At 48.1% G+C, this 21,412-nt stretch overlaps 1 long non-coding RNA gene across 2 annotated transcripts in view; it reads left to right on the top strand.

Annotated features, from left to right (window-relative positions):
- LOC125934410 (uncharacterized) overlaps positions 1 to 21,412 on the top strand; it is a 234,793-nt gene that overhangs the window by 206,605 nt on the left and 6,776 nt on the right. For both annotated transcript variants that reach the window (XR_007461376.1, XR_007461375.1), the window contains one exon: positions 2,428 to 2,646. This is a non-coding gene — a long non-coding RNA (uncharacterized LOC125934410). The remainder of the gene's footprint in view (positions 1 to 2,427; positions 2,647 to 21,412) is intronic.

Genomic DNA, 21,412 nt, shown 5'->3' with positions numbered 1-21,412 from the left:
TTCTAGCCTCTAGGACTGATAAATTTCTGTTGATTTAGACCACACAGTTTGTAGTGCATTGTTATGGCAGCCCTAGGCAACTAATACATAAGCCATGTCTTTTGTTTTTTCTTAGTTTATTCATTCATTTGATAGAATATACTAGTGGCTTTTTGGGAAAAGCATGCAGCAGTTAAATTTTTTGAGAATTTGCATATCTGAGTTATTTTTATTTTGTTCTTATACAGGAGTGATAACTGGGCTAGATATAGAATTCTAGGTTGGAAATACTTTTCTTTTAGAATTTTGACATCACTGCCCCATTGTCTTTTGTTTGTTTTTCTCCCCATAGCTGTTAAAAATTCTTAATTTATTCTAATTTCTGATCTATTGCATGTGGCCTGTTTTTCCTACCCTTCAGAAGCTTGGTGGGATGTTATCTTTGTTCTGAGTGTTCTGGAAATTTCATAACAATGCACCTTAGTTTAGTGTGAGTATATTTATTCTCATTATGCTGAGAACTTAAAGTCCCCTTTGAACCTGGAGATTTTTGTTCTTCAAGTTTCAAAATATTCTTTCATTATTTTGTTGATTACTATCCCCTCAGTTTTCACTGTTCTTTCTTTGTGGTACTTTTCTTATTTGCATGTAAGACTTCTTGGGCTGGTCTTCTAATTATTTTCTCTTTTCTTCCCTGTTTTCTCTTTGTCTTTCTGACTTCCTTTCTGAAACTCTTTCTCAATTTTATATTTCAATCTTTTACAAAGTTTTTAACTTATATTTTCACAGTGTTAATTTTCAAAAAATATTTTTTGCTTCTAAGTGTTTTTTTTTTATAGCATTCTGTTCTTGTTTCATTGATATGGTGTCTTTTCTTATCTTGCAAGGTGATCAGTGATAGTTTGGAGCCATTTTTCCTCTCCTTGCAAAATTTCTGTTTTCTCCAAGTCATTTTTATTTGTTTGTTTTGTTTCTTGACTTGTCTCATAGAGGCTTTCCTCAGATATTTTGTTGTTGTTGTTGTTGTTGTTGTTGTTGTTTTTAATCAATGGCTGTCTGAATGAGTGGAGTTTCTTGACTGTGAACTTTACTGTGGAGTGCTATACTGTGCTAATTGCTGGGGAGCTCCTGTTTCAATATCTTTAGGTCTTTCTACCTGAGTTTGTCAGACACAGGAGATAATTTTCCTCTAATCTCCTCTCCAGAGGGCAAAAGTCTGGATTCCAGCATTCTGGAAGCTCAGTATGGGAAGAGAGATGGGAGAAGGCCACGTCCATAGTTACTGAACAATAGCCCATCAACTGGGTCTGATGTCACATAGTCCAGAGTCTCTATATTTTATCCTTCTTGGAAGGCAAATGATCAGTCTTCTGCCAGAGTGAGGAAGGGGCAGGTACCCAGCAATGTGGAATGAGGAGGATGTCCAGGCATCTAATATCAATAAACGGATTCCAAGCAGTCTCCATTATTTTACACCCTCCCTCCCACAGCTTTGCTCTCAGTGCCAGAAGTGCACTGTGTCACAGGTTCCTATGTTTTTCTGAGTATTCTCTTGTATGTGTCCACTCAGCTCACAGATTTTCTTGCTATGAGCTTGGAATTCAGTTCTGTCAGAGCTGCTTAGTCAAATAATACTTACCCATAAACTTTCTGGATCCCAAAGTTTTGTTACTTTCACCTCTCTCATTTTCCCTTGCACTTTTATGTCTTCAAAAAAAAAAATCCCATCCTGATAGTTTTAGTCCCTTCATGAGGGACTGCAATGAGATACCAGGTGCAATCTGACCTCTTTACTCAGAAGGCCCGAGTTTGCACTTCCCACCTTGTTTTGGGCGTTACTTTGGAAGGGAGCTGAAGCGTGTTCTCAAGCGTGGTCTCAAGGTACCACATCTCAAGCATGTTCTGAAGGGAACTTCTTCACCACTACTTGATCCAAGACAGCATTTTGGACCAATCATGTGCTATCCAGCAAAACACATGAAATGTATTTATATAATGGTATCTTCCTATCAACCAGGGGAATCCTATTTCCATCAAACACTTTTCCCAAGCACTTTGCCACTTTCTACCTCTCCTGCACCTGATCCGAGGACAGCTTATCCCAGAGCTGATACTGAGAGGAGATAAAGAAAGCAGGGTTGAGGTGGGGGAGGTTGGGTGATTTATTGGTTCGTGACGCATGGAGCCCGAAGACGACTTGGGACTTGTGTTATTTGGGGTGGGCAGGAAAACATGCATTGATGAGGTGGTGTGTGAGCAGAGACCACAGGAGTAGAGGAGAAAGGCATGCGGATGTCTGGGGGAGAGTTTTCAGGAAAGGAAACAACAGGGTCAAGGGCTCTAGGAGGGGAAGCAGGAGACCAGTGGGGCTGGAGAAGAAGAGGGAGGGGGAGGGCGGGAGGGGACTGGCTTGGTGGGCCCATAATTAGGCACTGACATTATCTCCAGGTGAGGTGGAAAAGCCGCCACGGGAGTCTGGATTGGAATTACCTGACGCATCCCGAATTGCTCTGGCTACGGTGGGAGAAGACCATCGTGGGCGAGAGCGGAAGCAGAGATCCCAGTGAGGAGGCTGCCGGATGCACGTGGAGGGGAAGAAGGTGTTGACCTGGACCAGGGAGCAGCGGAGGTGATGGTGCAGGACTCCATGCCGGGTGTATTTTAAAGGTAAGGCTCTGAGGACTTTCAGGCACGTTAAATGTGAGGCACCCAGGGAATGTGAGGAGCCCAGGATGACGCTGAAATTTTTGACCTCAGCTTCGAGAAAGACAAAGTGGCCAGGTGTTAGTGCGGGCCAGAGTGAGGGCCGAGCAGCCCGAGGAGGGAAGGTCAGGGGCTCGGCTTGGGCTATGCCAAATTTGAGGGGCTTGTTCCATGTCAAGGTGGAGATGCCGAGCAGGCTTCTCCCTGGAGAAGCGCCCAGGGTTCATGGAGCTTTCTGGGGTGCCAGACGCCCTCTGTGTGCTGTACAGGTAGCATGCAGCCCATCTCAACTGCAGCCTGATCAGGGATTCTTCTTTTTGTGTGTGGAGGAGAAAACAAAGGCATAGAAAAGTTAAGTACCTTGCCCATGGCCTTATCGTGAGTAAATGTTGGAGCTGGGTTCAAACCTGAGCCATCTGGCCCCAAGCTTGTTCTACCCACCGTGCTCCCTGTGTCCCCCTCCTCCTCTGGTGTGCACATTTAGACCTTCAGGGTTTGGTGTGGGCAGCAGGAACCTGATGGGGCTTGGGGAGAACAGTGAATGGCGAGCTCTTGGGCTCAGGTGTAAGGCAGGCAGCAGATTGTTGCAGTTGCTAAAAGCGAGGCTTGTGGGGCCCGTCAGAGCTGGGTTTGAGCCTCTGTTACTTATTAACCTTGAGGAACTCATTTGCCCTCTTGACCTCAGTTCCCCTTTTCGTAAAATGTGGATAGTGGCCACATGTGGAGAGATGCTAGGTTGTCCACAGGGTCATTGAAAGGTTGAAATGAGCAATGCATACAAAGTGTTCAGTCCGTGTCATTTGTTGTTATCGCCACTGGTCCTAAAAGGCAAAAGTTGTAGTGTCTCCTGATCAGACCCCCAGGAGCGCCCCCTGCCCCAATCCACCATAAGGTGCTGTGTTGGGAGGGAGGTGGGATTGGTGGAAGGGAGCTCGGCAGTCCCCTGTGATAGAGTAGTGCATAGAATCTTCAGGAATGGCCTCATTCTCTTTCAGAAGCCAGGAATCATTCAGGGCGTTACCCAATCCCATGATATTAGGGAGACTTTGTGGCCAGTAAAACCACCTACGATTCTTCTGGCCTGATGGCTTCTAATCTTACTTTCCGTTACTCTGGGATCCCGGGGATCAGGGCTACAGGAAGGGTCCTCCTGGCCGGAGAGCAGACTCACAAGGAAGCTTCTTGCTTCTCAAGGCCATTTGAACTCCTACTTGGAGGACGCTGGGATATAGCTTTAATTGGCCCATCTCACCACACAACATGCCTGCAGCCCTGGAATGTTTCTTCAGACGAGACAGTCTCTGACTTACAGGAATGAAGAGTCACCTTTAATTCCTGGGTCCAGAAGGATCCCAAATGCATTTAGAACAACTAAAGACTCTCAGTTCAGAGGGACACTTTAAAAAGCAACCAATAATTACAGTTTGGGAGCCATGAAGTAGCCTGAAGAGGCCAAGGCCTGTCCATACTAGACCAAAGAAAGAATTTTATTTACCAACTTTTCATTTATGCTCCACCCACTTCCAAGAATTTGGGGTGGCTGGCTGGAGAAAGCAAACAAGAAGCCCATCTCTAAGGCTTTACGTGCTGGTAGAACTCCTGAGCTGGATCTAATAAAGTGGGTTATTTTGCCAGGAGGAAACAGATCATGGAGCCTGGAGTAAGTCACAGAGGGGCCCACTACTCACAGACGTAACATGCACTGAAAAGAGAAACCATTCCAAGGGCCTCTCTTCCTAGCATCCTCAAGGAATGCAACTTATCATCAAATGCTGCCACATTTAAATTACTGATTCCTCTCTGTTCTATGCACTGGAACTCTGACACTAGAATTCCTAATGCAGAGGTTTTGGGCAGGTGACTGGAGTAAATGTATCAATTTATCAGGTAGTTTCATGGTGACAGTTGGTCTAGGAGTAGATGCTAGTTGGGGCAGAAGACTTGAGCGTCTCGACCACCCCCCGGGGAAAGACAGAAGGGCTGGGTGGGGCATGGGTGAAGTGGACTGACCGCGTAGGGAGGTCTGGTGCCTCGATCAGGGGATGTGGTAATAAGAGAAAGTGGGCACATGTGTGAGGGCAAGAAACCCACATTTGTTGAGCATCTGTTTTATGTTTAGGCTGTTTACACGTTACCTACCTAACAATCCAGGGAGATCAATATTGTTTATTCTTGATTTTATCTAAGGAGGAAACTGAGGCTCACAGAGGTGCAGTGATGGGCCTACGTCACACGGCTAGAGAGGAATTGAGTCCTAACTTGTTCACACTATGATCTGGTAGCACCGGATCTAAACTCGTGGCAGGTGTTGACTCCTCAGCTCCCGGCCCGGCCTGGGGAAGCTTTAGGGCTTCTCTTAGTCAAACCTCGTCCTCTGATGGGCAAGGAAGCAAAAGCCCAGAGAGACCTGAGGTGTCTTGTCCACTGGGAGATAGCAGAGACTCATTTTGCATTTTGATCCAAAACTTCTAAGGGCCGGTCGGCTGCCGTGACACGACCCTGCAGCACAAAGCCCCCCTACGATTCTCCAAGCTTGCAAAACCATTTTCAGAAACGGAGGAGTTCGGCAGCCACACCTGCTGGGAAGTGGAGTCTATTTTGTGCTGGAAGCCGCTTTATTTACCATACCTGACCGTGGCCTGTGTCAGAGCACATTCCTAAGGATCTAGACACATGCAGGTCAAATCCTGGTACAACCAGCACCCGGGGGGGCAGTTGTGCTTCCTTGGGTCAAGTATTTCCGGGTACAGGTGGCCTGAGGCTTGGACATATTTCTGACATAGTGTGCTTTTTGTTGCTTATGGGATTGGATGTTTTTAGGGAAATAGCAGCATGAATTCCTGTGCGAACGCAGACTTCCTTATACCATTTGCAGGTAGATTAACATCATTTTTTACCAGTGGTCTTTTGACGAATGCTGCCAAACTGAGGCAGCTGGAATATTAGAAATGGACTTATTTAAAAGCCACTAGGCATGCGTTAAATGGAGTTAAGCCAAAGGCCGATACGCGGTTCTTTTGGGAGCGGGAAGAAAGAAAGTAATAATGAGTGCAGGTGTTCAGAACTGTAAGACCAATGGGCACGTGATAATGGCCAAGAGCTGCCATTTTTTGTGTCCTTCTTTGTGCTGGGCACTCTTTTCCCTACAAGCTATCATTCAGTGAGAACCAGTCAGACCGCCCGGGCTGGACTCTGAGCTTTGCCATTTTCCAACTGGGTGACCTAGAACAATTTCCTTATTCTGTCTGTGCCTCCACTTTCCTCATCTGTACGACGGAGATAAAAGTGGCCCCCGTCCTTGTGGCAGGATTGAGGATAGAAGATTATCCTCCTGAGGTGTTTAGCACAGAAGCTGGCTTGCAGTAAGCACTCAGTAAACATTAGCAGTTACTACCTTCTGCTTTCACAAATAGGCCAAGTACGTTTTCTCTTACTCATTTTGTGAACATACGCCGTGGGCTCACAGAAGGTTAACACACTGCCTAGAGCCACACAGCTAGTTTGGGGCAGGGCCGGGTCTTGAACACAGACCGCTCTACCTGTGAAACTAAGCCCAGGGAAGAACCAGAACAGGCCAATGTGTGATCTCAAAAGCAGGTAGATGCTGGAAGGAGGTGAAAGGGCTTTGAGCAATCGGGCCACTCCCATATCGTTTCTTCTGGGGCAGATGCGGGACTGTCTATTTCACACATGTAGCGAGGAGAAAGACGTTACTGTTACCTTAAAATTGGTTGGCCTAAGAGGAATTCCGTTTTAGAAGAAAACCGCTCCTGTGGTTAGGAAAACACTTGAGTGTTCCCGTTGGATTTGAAAGCGAGGCCCACTGGGCAGAGCCGATCACACTGGCTCTTACCCTGTCAGAACCAGTGACCCTGTCCTTATAGGAAATGTGTTGTGAATCCCCCTTGCGCTCCTGAAATGAAATGAAATGAAATGTGTCTACACACATTGTTCCTTCCCCCCAAATTAACATAATGCTCTAGTTATAATAGAAAAGAGAAAAAAAGTAAATAAGGTACGATAAAACAATATATGTACTGACATCTAGACACATAGGCATGGCCGTACTGGGAAGTATATTTGAAGTGGTCAGATATGTGCTCCAAACCATAGGACATAAGTTTAGATTTGAAAGATGTAGACAAAAATCAAATGAAGATTGTTGCAACTTCATGCATCTTTAGTGGTTAATTAATAGTCAACTAAGGATATATGTCTACTTAAGCCATAGGATCATATAGAAATGTAGACAGACACGGGTGGATTATACGGGTTACTCACATACCTTGAGCAACTTTGCTGTTGGTGACATATTTTTTTCTGAAATGATGATTCAAATCTTGGCAAAGTTCCAAACAAAACAAAATAAAAATCTTCTCTAAATTTACACAGGAGTTACATTCTGGGAAACTCAGTGTGTATTAAACCGTGCAAAAAAACCCCACATTTTGTGTTTATGTGTAAAGCTGAGCTAGGTTCTCAGATCACTCTGAACAGGTTTTTCAGCTCCATGGATGTCTCATGGATCACTCAAGAAAAGTGTGTGGGATTATAAATCACAATATGAAAGGTGAAACTAGAAAACTTCTAGAAGGAAACAAAGGGGTAGGCAAGGATTACTTGGGACCAAAAATTATTAACCCTAGAGGAGAATTCGCTGTCTTAAGACTCTGTTTCATCAAATGGCACTTTTAGGAACATGAAAAGACACATCACAGAATGAGAGAAGATACTTGCAATCTAGCTATTCATGAGAGAAGTCCTAGACAGAATGCACGAAGAGCTACAGATCAGTAAAAGAAGAGGCAAACAATTCAACAGAAAACCAGGCAGAAGATTTGAGCAGACGTTTCACAGAAAAGGATATCCAAATGGCCAGTGACCACAGTGGGATACCACACCACACCCTCCAGAATGGCCACCAAGAAACAGACAATACTAAGTGTTGACGAGACAACAGGGAACGCTCATACTGTGTAGGTGGAAATGGAAGTTGCCACAACAGTTCCGGGTGAGTCTTTGGCCGTGGGTACTAAGGCTGCGATACGCCTGTCCCGTGGTCCGGCTATTCGCTCCTAGGTGTCCAGCAGAAATCGGTGCATCGGTGAACCAAAAAATGTGTGCAGGAATGTTCGAGGTGGCACCGTTCCTAATACCTCCAAACCCGAAACACCCCGTGTGCTCATCAAGAACTATATGCGGCAAATGCGGGAGTCTCACAGACATGGTGAGTGGAAGGAGCCAGACACAAAAGACTGACACATGGCATGAAGCCATTTCCAGGAGGTTCTAGAAAAGGGGGGGGGTAGGTTCCTAGTGTTAGAGGTCAGGATGGTGGTTATCAGTGGTGGGTCGTGGTGACTGCAAGGGGGTCCAAGGAAGCTTTGAGGGTCCTGATAATCTTCTGATTTTGGTCTGGCTGCTGGTTACGTGGATATGTTCGCTTTGTGAATATGCATTGAGCGTGTACTTCGATATGTGTGGTCTTCACGCATGCCGTAGCTCAGTCAGTTTACAGTAAATATTGAAAAAAAAATTAAACCCTACCAAATGCCACTGCCAATCATTGGAACAGCTAAAAATATTTCATGGATTTCCAAAATGCTTCCAAATATCCCCCCTTGAGAACCAGAGGTCCAAACAGAAGGGGTAACACCAAGAAATGGGGGAATTCTCTACCTGGGCAAATCACAGGGATTGAGGGGTTTATTGACTCACACCCAGGAGGACATGGGAGGAAGATTCTCTCTTCTATAGGAAGATTCCAGAAACGAGGATGAGGAGTGGACCTTGGACGGGGTTGCTCTAAAGCAACCCGGGATGCAGTCCCATATTGAGCTGTACGCTCTGGAGCAGCAGGGATGCTAGCTGGTGGCACTCTGCTGGCCATGTTCTGTACCCACGTGGCGTGGATGCTGAAAGCCAAGCATGCGAGGTAGGGGTCTGCCATGCCAGTGGGCCAAATGGGGTACAAAGTGAGACTCTTTGGGGGTCTGCATCCACTGACTGTCCGGGGGGGCCAATACAGTGAGGGGGGGATGGCTGGTGCTCCCTGGGATATTTCTGAGTCTAAAGCACAAGCCATGAGTTCACAGGTCACAGGTGGGAGTGTCACATCGGCAGACTACCAGTGACCAGATGGGAAGGAACATGGCTCCCAGCCACTACCCAGGCCAGGGCTCCTTCCTTCCCATGCCAGGATGGCATGTGGAGAGGTGTATGTGGCCCCTCCCATACTAACTTGGTTGCAGGGGTGACTCGTGGGCATCGCCAGTCTGAACCAACACTGAGCAGGTGAGTTAGAGCAAAGTCTTAGGCCCTCACCTCCCTGGGTGTTAAGCCTTCAGTTGCTGGGTTATGTGACTCTGAGGGTTACAGGGAGCAATCGGGGACAGACTAGGCACGGATGGGACTTGGAGCAGGTTTACAACCTGCATGGTGATGTTTAAAGTTTATCAGCCAGTGGGTGGCTGGCTGGCTCAGTCGGTGGAGCATGCAACTCTTTGATCTCAGGGTCGTGAGTTCAAGCCCCACAATGGGCAGGGGGCCTACTTAAAAATAAATAAATAAATAATAAATAAAAGTTATCAGCCAATTCAAGTGTACCTTTATATACTGGCCAAAGATCAGCCCAGCCTGAGTACCGTATCCAGAAGCGAACCAGGGGGAGGTCATCTGAAAGACGTTTTTATCCAAGAGACACCCAGGAAGAATACACTTGTGTTTTATAAACAGTTGTCTAAATCACCTGAAGTTGAACAAGAACTCAAGAACCAGAGCATTCTGGCCCACAGAGTGGGCCGAAGCAGTTTACTGGGTGTCAGTTCTACATGGAGAGGGGAAGAGGCATCTCAGCCAGAAGTCAGCCCAGGGAGAGACGGTCTCTCAGTTAAGATTAAGTTCAGCTGCTATGAAAGCAGCATGCCAAAGAAGGGCAGTCGAGTGGGCACAGTAATGCTGACTGTTCTCTCATTGAAAACTGCTCTACAAGTAGTTGGTCCAGGGCTGGTGTGGTTGTTTCATGGTCACTGGGTTGCCAGGTTCCATCCCTGTTTTCGCTTCCCCCAGCCTTAGCCTTTGCTTTCGTCCTTAGTTTGCCTCACGGCCCAAGGAGGCTGTTGGAGCCCCAGCTATCTCTTATGTAGTCCAGAAAGGAGGACGGAAGGAAGGGCAAAGGGATGCTCCATCTGGCTGTTCCTTTTTTAAGGAGCATCCTTGACCTACTCCAAAGACTTGGAGTAATTTCCGGGATATTACAGGAAGATTGGGAACAGCAAGGCCACATGTTCCTTCTTCATAGTCTTGATGAGGGGATTAAAACAGGATGCCCTCGGGGCGCCTGGGTGGCGCAGTCGGTTAAGCGTCCGACTTCAGCCAGGTCACGATCTCGCGGTCCGTGAGTTCGAGCCCCGCGTCAGGCTCTGGGCTGATGGCTCGGAGCCTGGAGCCTGTTTCCGATTCTGTGTCTCCCTCTCTCTCTGCCCCTCCCCCGTTCATGCTCTGTCTCTCTCTGTCCCAAAAATAAATTAAAAACGTTGGAAAAAAAAAATTAAAAAATAAAATAAAATAAAATAAAAAAAACAGGATGCCCTCACGAAGCCTCTGGCCCAAATGCCCAAGGTTCCCTTCTCCCTATGTCTTTCTTTTTAGTTGTAGATTTTCCTGGTAATTCTCTATTTAATTATGAATCATTCTAACTTACTGAGCATTGTTTTTGCCAGGCACTAAAGCACTTTATATATGTTAATACTTTTACTGCTTACCAGGACTCTTTCAACGAGAAGTAGGCAAATGTGGAGGCACGTGTTTCAAACTGGTAAGTTTGCCTTTAAGTGAGTTGAGCAGCAGGTTTCAGAGTGTTTTCACATGTGAACTCACTAAAACATGGACAGTCTCAGGCCCCAGCCCAGACCCACTGAATCACAAAACTGTGGCTGTAGGGGTGGAGCCCAGCCATCTGGGTGCAACATGACCTCCAGGTGACCTTGATATGCACTCAAGTTGGGAACCACGGGCCTCATTTTTCTGTGGGTTCAGCTGCCCTGTGTAATGATTAATAATCATAATTGCTAACAGTTATTTGACTTTTCCTATGCGCCAGGCACTGGCTAAGTGCTTTGACACGGGCTGTCTCCTGCATTCCCAAAGTATTCTACGCAGCTATTAATATCCCCATTTTATAGACAAGGAAACTAAGGCAGGGAAAGATTAAGTGACTGTTCAAGGTCACCCAGGCCTGAGCTCAACTGCGTGCTTTTGTGTTTTCACAGTGGTTGTAATGATGACACAGAGCATGGCAACATATTATATAATTTAAAAAAAAAATCTGTTCCCTGAAATCCTTGCAACCTCAAGGGTTTTTCTTAAATGGCGGTTGACCAGAAACTGTGACTGATGGGAACTGGCCTGTTCTCAGGGTATCTGACTAATGTAGGCTTGCCTTTGGTTTGAGTGGCAAATCCAGATCCCTACAAGCGCCAGGCAGGTGACATAGCAGGCGTGAGAGGTGACAGGCAGTGAGGTGGTTCCAAGGTGAGGCAGTAGGGCTTAGTGGGAACTATGGTGAGATGGGGTGTATGTCCAGTCCAAAGGGGGAAACCACAGCTCCAGAGATGTTGCCATGTGATGACGTGGGCTCCTTTCACCCCATTTTATAAGCAAAAACAGCAATCTGGATTTTATGTGAAATCTCCCAATTTAAAAACTGACCCTCAATGCCGGTTTTCAGACACCATGAAGAAGGCTGAACAGAAAACATCTATCTGGGGGCCAGATGTCGTCCAGGGGCCGCTCCGTTGCCATTTCTGTGTAGCCCTCTTCAATGTCAGTGTAGAAGGTTGGCTGATTTGGTTGTGTTTCCCCATATCAGCCTCCCGGATTAATTACTGAATTTTATGCATTTCAATGTCACCCTCGGGCCAATAGCCAGCCAGCTATGCAGGGGAATAAAAGAAGAAGGGCGCAGGGAATTGAGCTGGATGTCAGAGATCCCAGAGCTTCTGGACGGGGGTTGGCAGGTTCCCTTCGTCCTACAGTGGCGGAGGTCCTGCGGTCCTGTGGTTCAGCGCCTGCTTTTCAGGCTCTGCGGTGCCAGCGGGTGTCGACAAGGTGTTGCGAGCGCCCCCTGGTGGACAGAGGGGGCACTGCCGAAAGCCTGTGGGCTGGGGGCGTGAACTTCTGGGGCCAGGTCCAGGTAGGAAAGCTGGAAAATGACCTGGGTTGGGGAGAGGGGGGACACCCGAAGGCAGCCGGCTCCCTGCAATTCGAGAACAACTCGAAATGTTAGCAATATCTATAATAATAATAATAATTAATAATGCATTAATATAATATATTACAGTAAGTATAATAGCCGTATTAGTAATAAACAGAACAACATAATAATTGATACTTAACAATTGAAGATTTACAGTTCACAAGAGGTATTACTGTGTCTATTTAATCGTTAAAAGCACTGAGCACTCTAGTAACGTATAAATGTATTCTTATTGAACAAGATTCAAACAATATGGAAGAGCAAATATTTTCAAGGTCTTTTAGAAAACTCTCCTTTTGAAATAATGCTGAACTTACTGAAAAGTTGCAGGAATGGTGCAGACTTTCCAAACACCTTTTGTCCGCCAGATTGGTTGTTAGTATTTTTGCCACATTTGCTTTGTCATTTCTCTAAATACAAAGTATTATTTTTATAAGCCGAGCCATTTGGTAGAACATTGTAGACATGATACTCCTTCACCCGTGAATAGTTCAGTGGGTATTTCCTAAGAACAGGGTCGTTCTCTCCATTGCCTAGTTCACTCGTCAGAATCAGGAACATTAACACGGAGGCAATACTGAGTCATCTACAGACGTTATTCAGATTTCACCATTGTTGCGGTAACGTCCCTCATAACATTTTTTGGCGATCCCATCCCTATTAGAAAACATGAAAATACGAATGTTTTTCCTCACTCTCTCCCTTGGCCAGAGATACCTCACCAGCTGTATGGTGCATACCCCTTAGGGATCTATCTTTCATTTTCCTCGATGAAATCCTATTTCTTCCTTATCAATATGCCTTGAGAGCTCTTTTCAGTCTTCCCCAAGCCCTCCAAAGTAGAACTCTCTAGTTCTATTTTATACCCGAAGAAACAGTTTCAACTTGATGGGGACAGTGCCTTTGGTGTTGCGGCTGGAACTCTAGTCCCGTTCTGTGACCTCAGGTCCCCCAGGCTCACTAAGAAGGCAGGAGAAGGTGAAAGGAAAGGCTTGTCCTCCGGAGTTATTCCAAGTGCTGCCCCATCTCCCTGGATCCTTCGGCAGCAGGTGAACAGCCCGGGCGCCCTCCTCCTTGAGATGGCCTCCATCTGGCTTCCCAGACACCTTGCCTTCCCGGTTCTCCCCCCGTCCCCTCTGCTCTTATCGGGTCCTCCACTCTCAGTGCTGGGGCCCAGGACTCAGTCCTGGACCCCTCTCCTCTCTACCTGCACCCCCGTGCAAGTGAGTGCATAACCTCCTGAGTTCTGGGGACTCCCAAATTTGTACAGCTAGCCTGCTGTCTCCAGTGAATTCGAGGCTCCCATATCCAACTGCTTACTTGACATTCCCTCTTAGATTTCCAGTGGGCACCTCATGTTTAAAATGCCCAGATGGAACTCCTGATTCCCTGGCCCCATGTGGATCCCATTTGTCCTCATCTTGGTAGGTGACATCTCCGTCTTTCTGGTTGCTCGGGCTGAAGCCTGAAGTTGTCTCTGATGTGTCTCTTCTCTCTCCTACTCCCCATCCAGTCCAAGAGAAAATCTGATCGGTTCTTCCTTCAGTTCCAATTCCAACCCCTTCTTGCCACCTCCACGGCTGTCCCCCAGGTCTCCCATCCGGATGATCATAGACATTTTCTGACTAGTCTCCCTGCTGCTTCTCTGCCTCCTTTTGAGTCTGTTTTCTACCCAGAAGACACAATGATGTTTATAAAACAAATCATGTCACATCCATGCTCTAAACCCCACAGTGGCTTCCCATCTCCCCTGCGTCTCTCCTCTCTTTCCCACCCTTCCTGTCCTTGCTGTCTTCTGGCCACACTGGCATCTTTGCTGTTGCTTGGGTGCACAGGGGTTTTTGCACCGGCTGTTCCCTCTGCCTGGAATGTTCTCTCAGATACTCCCATTGCTCTGCCTTTTCCTACATGACTTGGTTCACCGTCATCATTCAGTGAAGCATCCCCTAATTGTTAATTCATTCAATACGTGTATTCATTTCTCCAACAAATCTTTGCTGAGGGCCCACTTTGTGACAAGCATCGCTCTAGGCACAGAGGAAACAACTTTGAACAAGATTCTCACCCACACGGAGAAAGACTATAAACAATGAGATAATAGGGTCGATGATAACTATTTAAAAGGGGGAGGTGAGCAGGGAAGGGAGATTGGGGGTGCTGGAGGAGTTGTGGTTTAAAATTCGGTAATCAGGGGTTGCCTGCGTGGCTCAGTTAGTTGAGCGTCCAACTTCGGCTCAGGTCATGATCTTTTGGTTTGTGGGTTTGAGCCCCATGTCGGGCTCTGTGCTGACAGCTCGGAGCCTGGAGCCTGCTTCAGATTCTGTGTATGTGTCTGTCTGTCTGTCTGTCTGTCTCTCTCTCTCTCTCTGTCCCTCCCCTGGTCGCACTCTGTCTCTTAAAAAAAGAATAAACATTTAAAAAAAATTTTAATTGGGTAATCAGGATAGGGCAATTCATAAAATGACATTTGAACAAAGTTTTGAAGAAGTAAGGGCGTAAGTCATGAGGACATCTGGGGGAAGAGCATTATAGGTAGAGGGAACAGCCAGTGCAAAGGCCCTGAGGCAGGGAGCGTTCCTGCAGCTTCAAAGAACAGCAAGAAGTCCAGTGTGGTTTGGGTGAGAGAGCAAGGAGGAGTGGGAGACAGGAGGGCAGAGGAGGAATGAGGTTTGTGGGGTGGAGAACGAGGGTATCCAGATCTTTCTTCTGAGTAAAGCAGTGGCCACTAGAGAGGCCACCATAGCAAACACCATCCTTCTTCTCACTGCCCACACTTCCTGCCTTGCTCTGCTTTCATCACTAAGCAAACTTATATGCCAGGTCCTTTTCTAGGTTCTGGGGATACAAGAGAACATTGCTGGTGGCTGCCCTCAAAGGCTCTCCAAGCTAGCAGAAGGGACAAGGGAGGGATGGGCACATAGGGAGCTAAGTAGAGGGCTTTGGAATGTGATGTGGTCCCAGGCACCTGGCTGTCCGTAGCCCATGGTGGTGGTGGTGGCCAGGCCAGAAGACTCGGTCAGGGAACCCGGCAGGCCACAACCTGTCCCCAGTGGAAGTGTTGACCAGTGTCTGTGGAGTTGAGTGTGATGGCAGAAGTAAGGTCTTCCTTGTTCAGAGAAGGAGGGTGGAGAGGATTCAAGATCACCTGTGTGAGTTTAACCTAGACCCCCTCGTAGCAGCTGTGGCCTTGCCCCTCAGTGCCAGGGGACAGAGAGCTGAGCACACAGAGAAGGCTGCCTGCCCCTATCCCAGTGTGCCGGAGGGGCTGAGCGGTCTCCTCCCGTCCCTGAATCTCAGAAGGAAGCAGGGGACAGAAAAGAAAGGGCTGGCATGCACATCTCCCAGGTTCTTTGCTTTGTTTTCCATGCTTTATGGGATACTATCCCCAGATTTCATGCTCCCTGGGACTCCAAGAATATGGGCTGTGAAACTCAGCTCTCTGAGGACTTTAGTCACTGAAAGACCTGGGTCTCAGCCCTGATTTGGTCCCGCTGGAGCTGTTGTAGAAAAGTGCCAACTTGTGTCCTGGGAGCCAGTGCTGATGTCCAATGGGTCACTGGGAGGAGTTACATTTCTGAAGATCCTAGGTGAGCGTCCCTGCTTCATGGCGTCTCAGTTTGGTAATTGACAATGGCAGGCAGACAGTTTGTCCTTGAGCCTTTCATTCATGCCACCCCTCCTGCTGGACCCTCTGCAGGTCCTAGGGAAACAGAAAAGGCACACCCTACCCGGGGGCTGCTGGAGAAGACCGACAGGTAAGCAGGCAGGTCCAGCCCAGTGCAAGCAGTGCCCTTAGTTAGGACCCGGTGGCAGTGTGGCTCAGATGGGGCCACCAAGCCAGCTTCTGGTTGGGAAAGGCTTCTGATTAGTTTTCTGTGGCTGCTTTAACAAATTACCATAAGCTCAATGGCTTAAAGCAGCATAAATGTATTCCCTTTCAGTTCTGGAGACCAGAAGTCTGACATGAGTCTCACTGGTCAAGGTCAAGGTGTCAGCAGGGCTGGCCCCTTCTGGAAGCACTGGGGGTAGAAAATGTTCTTTGCCTTTTTCAGCTTCTAGAGGCTGACCATATTCGATCTCAGCTCTGTCACGACATGGCCTGCTCCCCTGTGGCCAAATGTCCTTCTGCCTCCCTCTTTAAGGATGCTTGTCATGCTTTTTAGGGCTCACGTGGATAATGGGTGATAATCTTCCGGTCTCAAGATCCATAACTTACCGCACGTACAGAGACTTTGCCATATACTGTGACAAGGGGTCTGGGGATTCAGCTGTGGAATCCGGGGGCCTGGCACAGCTTCCTGGAGCAGACAGCTGTGAGGTGGGCGAGAGGGGTGAGGGTGCCCCTCAGTGAGGGATGGGCCTGAGGCACAGAAAAGGCTAGCACAGTCAATGAGGGCATGGGAGCGGAGAGGTTGGCAGGGGCCAGATCTCCCCGTGTTAGGAAGCCTGGCTTTGTCCTGGGGTGGGAGGGGGGGGTGAGTCTGCCCTGAAACTTGAACATGGACTGAAGGACGTTGTGTGGACCGGGGCCTCTCAGGACACGGATGCCACACTCAGAGGGGCTATTTGCAAAGGGGTGGATGGGGTTTAGGATGACTAACAGGAATGGGGCTTAGCTGGGACTGGGCGGTGATATGTGACCACCTTTTTAGGAAGGTGTGACCATCTCAAGGAGGCAGGCAGGGAGGGGGGGGGATGATCAGAACCCAGAGAGGGCGGCCCTGTGGCAGAGTCTGCGGGAGAGGGATGTGGCCAACCGTGTGACCTGGAGGGGAAGGAGCTGAGTCATGAATGTCACATGCCCACTCTCCTCACCCGCCCTCCCATGGCCTGCTGATGCCCCTCTACAGGGCGGAGCAGAGAGGAGGGACGGGCTGGGGCTGGGTGGGGGAACGCCCAGCACAGGTGTCACAGGGCAGTGGGACAGCTGGATCATTTTCAGGAAAGATCACTCTGGCCACACACCGGAGGATGGATCTGAGTGGGAGAGAGGTAGAAGGTGGGGGTGGGGGGCGCAGCTCATTCCAGATGATTAAAACAGCACTTTTTTAACGTTTACTTTTGTTATTATTGAGAGAGAGAGAGAGAGAGAGAGAGGGAGAGAGAGAATGAGTAGGGCAGGGGCAGAGAGAGGGAAAGACAGAGGATCCGAAGCAGGCTCTGGGCTGACAGCAGAGAGCCTGATGTGGGGCTCGAACTCACAAACCATGAGATCATGACCTAAGTTGGACACTTAACCAACTGAGCCACCCAAAACAGCACTTTTAAAAGATAAATTCCCCAGTTGGGGGTCCATTTTCCCTATGGGGTATCTGGAATAGTTTTGGAACCAGCCGTGTCTGAGAGGGTAAAATTCACCCCATGCTGCCACCATATAAGTGTGCTAAATGCCTCCCTTCCGAAGACGCTACACCAGTGGGGAAGTCTGGGGGGGGGGGGGCTTCCTGGAGACCACAGAAGCCACCTGCAGTGAGTTTAAGCAGAAATAGAATTTATTATGGGATATTGGGGTGGGGGGGTGCTCCCAGCATCTCTGGATCAGTCCAGGAACCAGGCCAAGAGGCTCCGCAGGGGAGCAGGGCCGTGCCACTGCAGGGCAGCTCCAGGGAGCGATTCTGTGAGCCCCTAAATACCCCGGATCCTCTGCTGCCTCCCTGCCTCCATGGGAACCTGCCTCATCTTCTTGCTGCCGGCTCTTAAAATTTGGCTACTTATGTAATTGGTGAGCCTGGTCATGTGCCTGCACCCTAGCTCTGGAAAACAAAGTTTCTGGCTTCTCTGGGGAGTCAGGGACACAGAAGGAGGAAATTCTCCAAAGTTTTAGGGTGTTCAAGGATGCCGAACAGGCAGAAGACACATATGCATTAGAAGTAAGTAAAGGTAAATCACTTGAAAGTCCAGGCCATCTGTACATCTGGACAGCATGCCTGCTAGCAGCTTCTGTCATTAGAGTAATATCTCCATGTTAGCCCTCCAGTGTGCAAATCCTATCCAGGCTACCCCCCCCACCACTGAGGGGCACAGGTACCCCAAAGTGCACCCTAGCTCTGGTCCGTATTGCTGTGTCATTCAGTTTACAGGCTTCTCGTGGCCCGTGCAAGCCACTGGGCAGGGCGGAGGTGTTGATTCGGTACTTCCCTTGGGTCCCCTCCACTTCCCTCCCCTTCCTTAGAAATATGTTGAGGGTCTAATCTGCTCTAGACTCTGGGGACACGATGTTGTCTTACTCCCAAGCTCCCTGAGACCCAGTCTGGGGATCAGCAAGAGTCACAACCTTCTACCTATCATCAACTCCACGGAGGCCCGTGGGCACAGCTCATGTGGCTGGATGAGACCTGCCCAGAGGCCAAGGGCAGGCCCACATGCCCTGATTCTTTTATATGTGTAAGGAGGAAGATACCTTTAGTGGAGGATCCCAACAGCTGGGCTTGCCTGGAAGAATCCCTGGCTGGATCACCCCATTTGTTAGGTACATTCTCTAGTTTCCATGTTGCTGCATTGTTGCTAAATGTCTGCCTCTCCACAACGGAAGTCCCTTCTCTTCCATTTCCAGTATAGTTTCCTTTATTTTTATTTTTAAAAAAAATTTTTAATGTTTATTTTTGAAAGAGAGAGAGACAGAGACAGAGCATAAATTGGGGAGGGGCAGAGAGAGAGGGAGACTCAGAATCCAAAGCAGGCTCCAGGCTCTGACCTGTCAGCACAGAGCCCGACATGGGGCTTGAACTCACGAGTGGTGAGATCATGACCTGAGCTAAAGCTGGACACTGAACCGACTGAGCCACCCAGGCGCCCCATATTTTCCTTTAAATCCTCACTAACATCCCCCTTCTGCCAAGTTGATGCTGTTTCGACATTCCCAGACACTTTCTTCAGAGGCCTCCCCGCTTCTGCTGGCTTAGCTTTATGTTCCAGTGGCACCCCACTTCTGGTATCAGACTTCAGATTCATTGTCTGCTCCTGCGAAACAGATTACCCCAAAACTTAGCAGCTTAAAACAACAGCAAACATTGGTTGTGTTTCACGGTTTCTGTGAGTCGAGAATTCGGGAACAGCCTAGCTGGGCGATCTGGTTCCTGTGCATTCATGAGGTTGCAGTCAAACTGTCAGCTGGGGTGGCTGTCATCCGAAGGCTGGACTGGGGCTGGAGACCTGCTTCCAAGGTGGCTCACTCAGATGTTTGGCAAGGGCGCGCTGGCTGTGGTGAAGGCCTCGCTTCTTCTCCACGTGGCTCTTCCGTGGGATTGCTTGAGCAACCTCGCGCAACATGGCAGCTGGCATCCCCCGGAGAAAATGATCCAAGAGAAAAGGTGGAAGTCACACTGTCCTATGACTTAGACTTGGATGTCATGCACCATTTCTTCTGTGTGTTCTATTGGTCACACTGACCATCCCTGACTCAGTGTGAGAGGATATACACAGCAGCAGGGAATGTGGAGCTCATTGAGCGCCATCTCGGAGCTGGTGACCACAAATGGTTATGGTTCGTTAAGTGTTTCTCATTGTAAAAGTAATTTATTTATAGAAATTTGGGAAAATTCAGATTAGCGCAAACTACCCCATAATAGCTCCATTCAGAGAAAAACCACTGTCAACATTCTGGGGTAGATGTCATCAGCCTGTACTTTAAAATTTTTTTAAGTTTATATATTTTGAGAGAGAGAAAGAGGGAGAGAGGCAGAGAGAGAGAAAGCACGTGCGTGAGCAGGGAAGGGGCAGAGAGAGAGAATCCTAAGCAGGCTCTGCACTGTCAATGCAGAGCCCGATGCAGGGCTTGAACTCACGAACCCTGAGATCATGCATGACCCAAGCCGAAATCAAGAGTCGGATGCTTAACTGACTGAGCCACCCAGGCACCCCTGAGCTTTAAAAATTTTTACAAAAATTGGGTAATACTGGACAAAATCGTTTGTGACCACTGTTTTTTCAATTAATAGTACAGTCACAAAATATGCTTTCCGGACATCTTTTTTTAATGGAGACATTGTATTCCTGGGAGCTTTGAAAACCTGAGGCCTGGGTCCTACCCCAGAGATTCTGATGTGATTCGTTTAGTGGAGGGATAGGCTCAGCAGGTTTTTAAAACCCCTGGATAATTCACATATGTTGCCAAGGTTGAGGACTGCTGCTCTAGGATCTTTGGTCCTGCAGAAGGATATGTGTGTGTGTGTGTGTGTGTGTGTGTGTGTGTGTGTGTGTGTACGTACGTACGTGTGTGTGCATGTGTGTGTCCCAGATGTCTTCAAGTTTGCGTATTCCCAGGCTCACAGTTCTGGGGTCCTCCTTCCTGAGAACCCCATTCCACGAATTATGGAAGAGCCTGGGAATCTTTCCCAAGTGTTCCCGGATCCCACCCCCTGACCCCTGTTCAGCCCTCCCAGCACCCCATCGCCCCCTCCCCCACTCCACCTCACTCCCCACTGCAGGGGGTTTTACTTTATTGGTCACTTCCTGCTTCTGATTTCCTGTTCATACTGAGCACTCAATCCCATTCCTCTCTCTCCCCTCGGACTGTTTCTTTCTTTCTTTCTTTCTTTCTTTCTTTCTTTCTTTCTTTCTGTCCTTGTCAATGCCGGTTTTCACTGACCACCAGCACACAGCTGTCAAGTTTCACAGATGTTTCCTGAAGGTCTGCAGTTAACCAAGATGTGTCGTTTCCAGACTAAATTACTCTGCCCTAAAGTCCTTGGGTCGACTCCTGCAAACCCTGCTTCCTCCAGCGGTCAGCATGCAGCTGCTGGCCAAGTTCCAAAATGCTGTCCCTTTCTCTTTTTTTCTTTTTCCTTTTTAAAAAAACTTTTAACATTTATTTATTTTTGAGAGAGAGAGAGAGAGACAGAGCATGAGCAGGGGAGGGGCAGAGAGAGAGGGAGACACAAAATCGGAAGCAGGCTCCAGGCTCCGAGCTGTCAGCACAGAGCCCGATGCGGGGCTCAAACCCACAAACCCCGAGATCATGACCTGAGCCCCTGCTCAGGAGCCCCTGCCGTTCCTTTCTTAATCAGAACAATTTAACTCCCTTGTCTGTGCATCTCCCTTAGTCCATGTAGTTCCAAAAGAGATGATGCAGTCTCTGTGAAGAATCCAGTGACTCTACTCCTTCCAGGCAAACTGTCTCTAACTGGAGCCAGTGTTTAAAAAAAAAATAGCATCTCCTTCTTCCTTCTATTTGTGCAAATCTTCAGGGATTTTAGCAAGTTATCTTAATAGCTAGAGGGCCCTGCTGACTTCAGTGCAAATATTCTGGCCAGAGATCCGAGGTCCTCAGATGAAACCTAACAGTCGAAGGGGTCAGGGGTTCCGTGGTTCCGGAGAAAGGCAGCTGGTGTCTCAGCAGATTTTCCTGAAAATTTGGGCTCGGGGCCACATCTGTTCTGCAGGGAAAGCAGGAAGGAGAAAGGGAGGAATAGGACAGAGAGCACAGGAGGCTAAAGATTAAAACAGAACGATATAGTTCCCCCTAAAGTTAAAGTC

This window comes from Panthera uncia (assembly GCF_023721935.1).
Source record: "Panthera uncia isolate 11264 chromosome A1 unlocalized genomic scaffold, Puncia_PCG_1.0 HiC_scaffold_17, whole genome shotgun sequence".
Lineage (NCBI taxonomy): Eukaryota > Metazoa > Chordata > Mammalia > Carnivora > Felidae > Panthera > Panthera uncia.
Note: the sequence above shows the minus strand (reverse complement) of the source record. Positions and strands in the feature narration are given on the sequence as shown.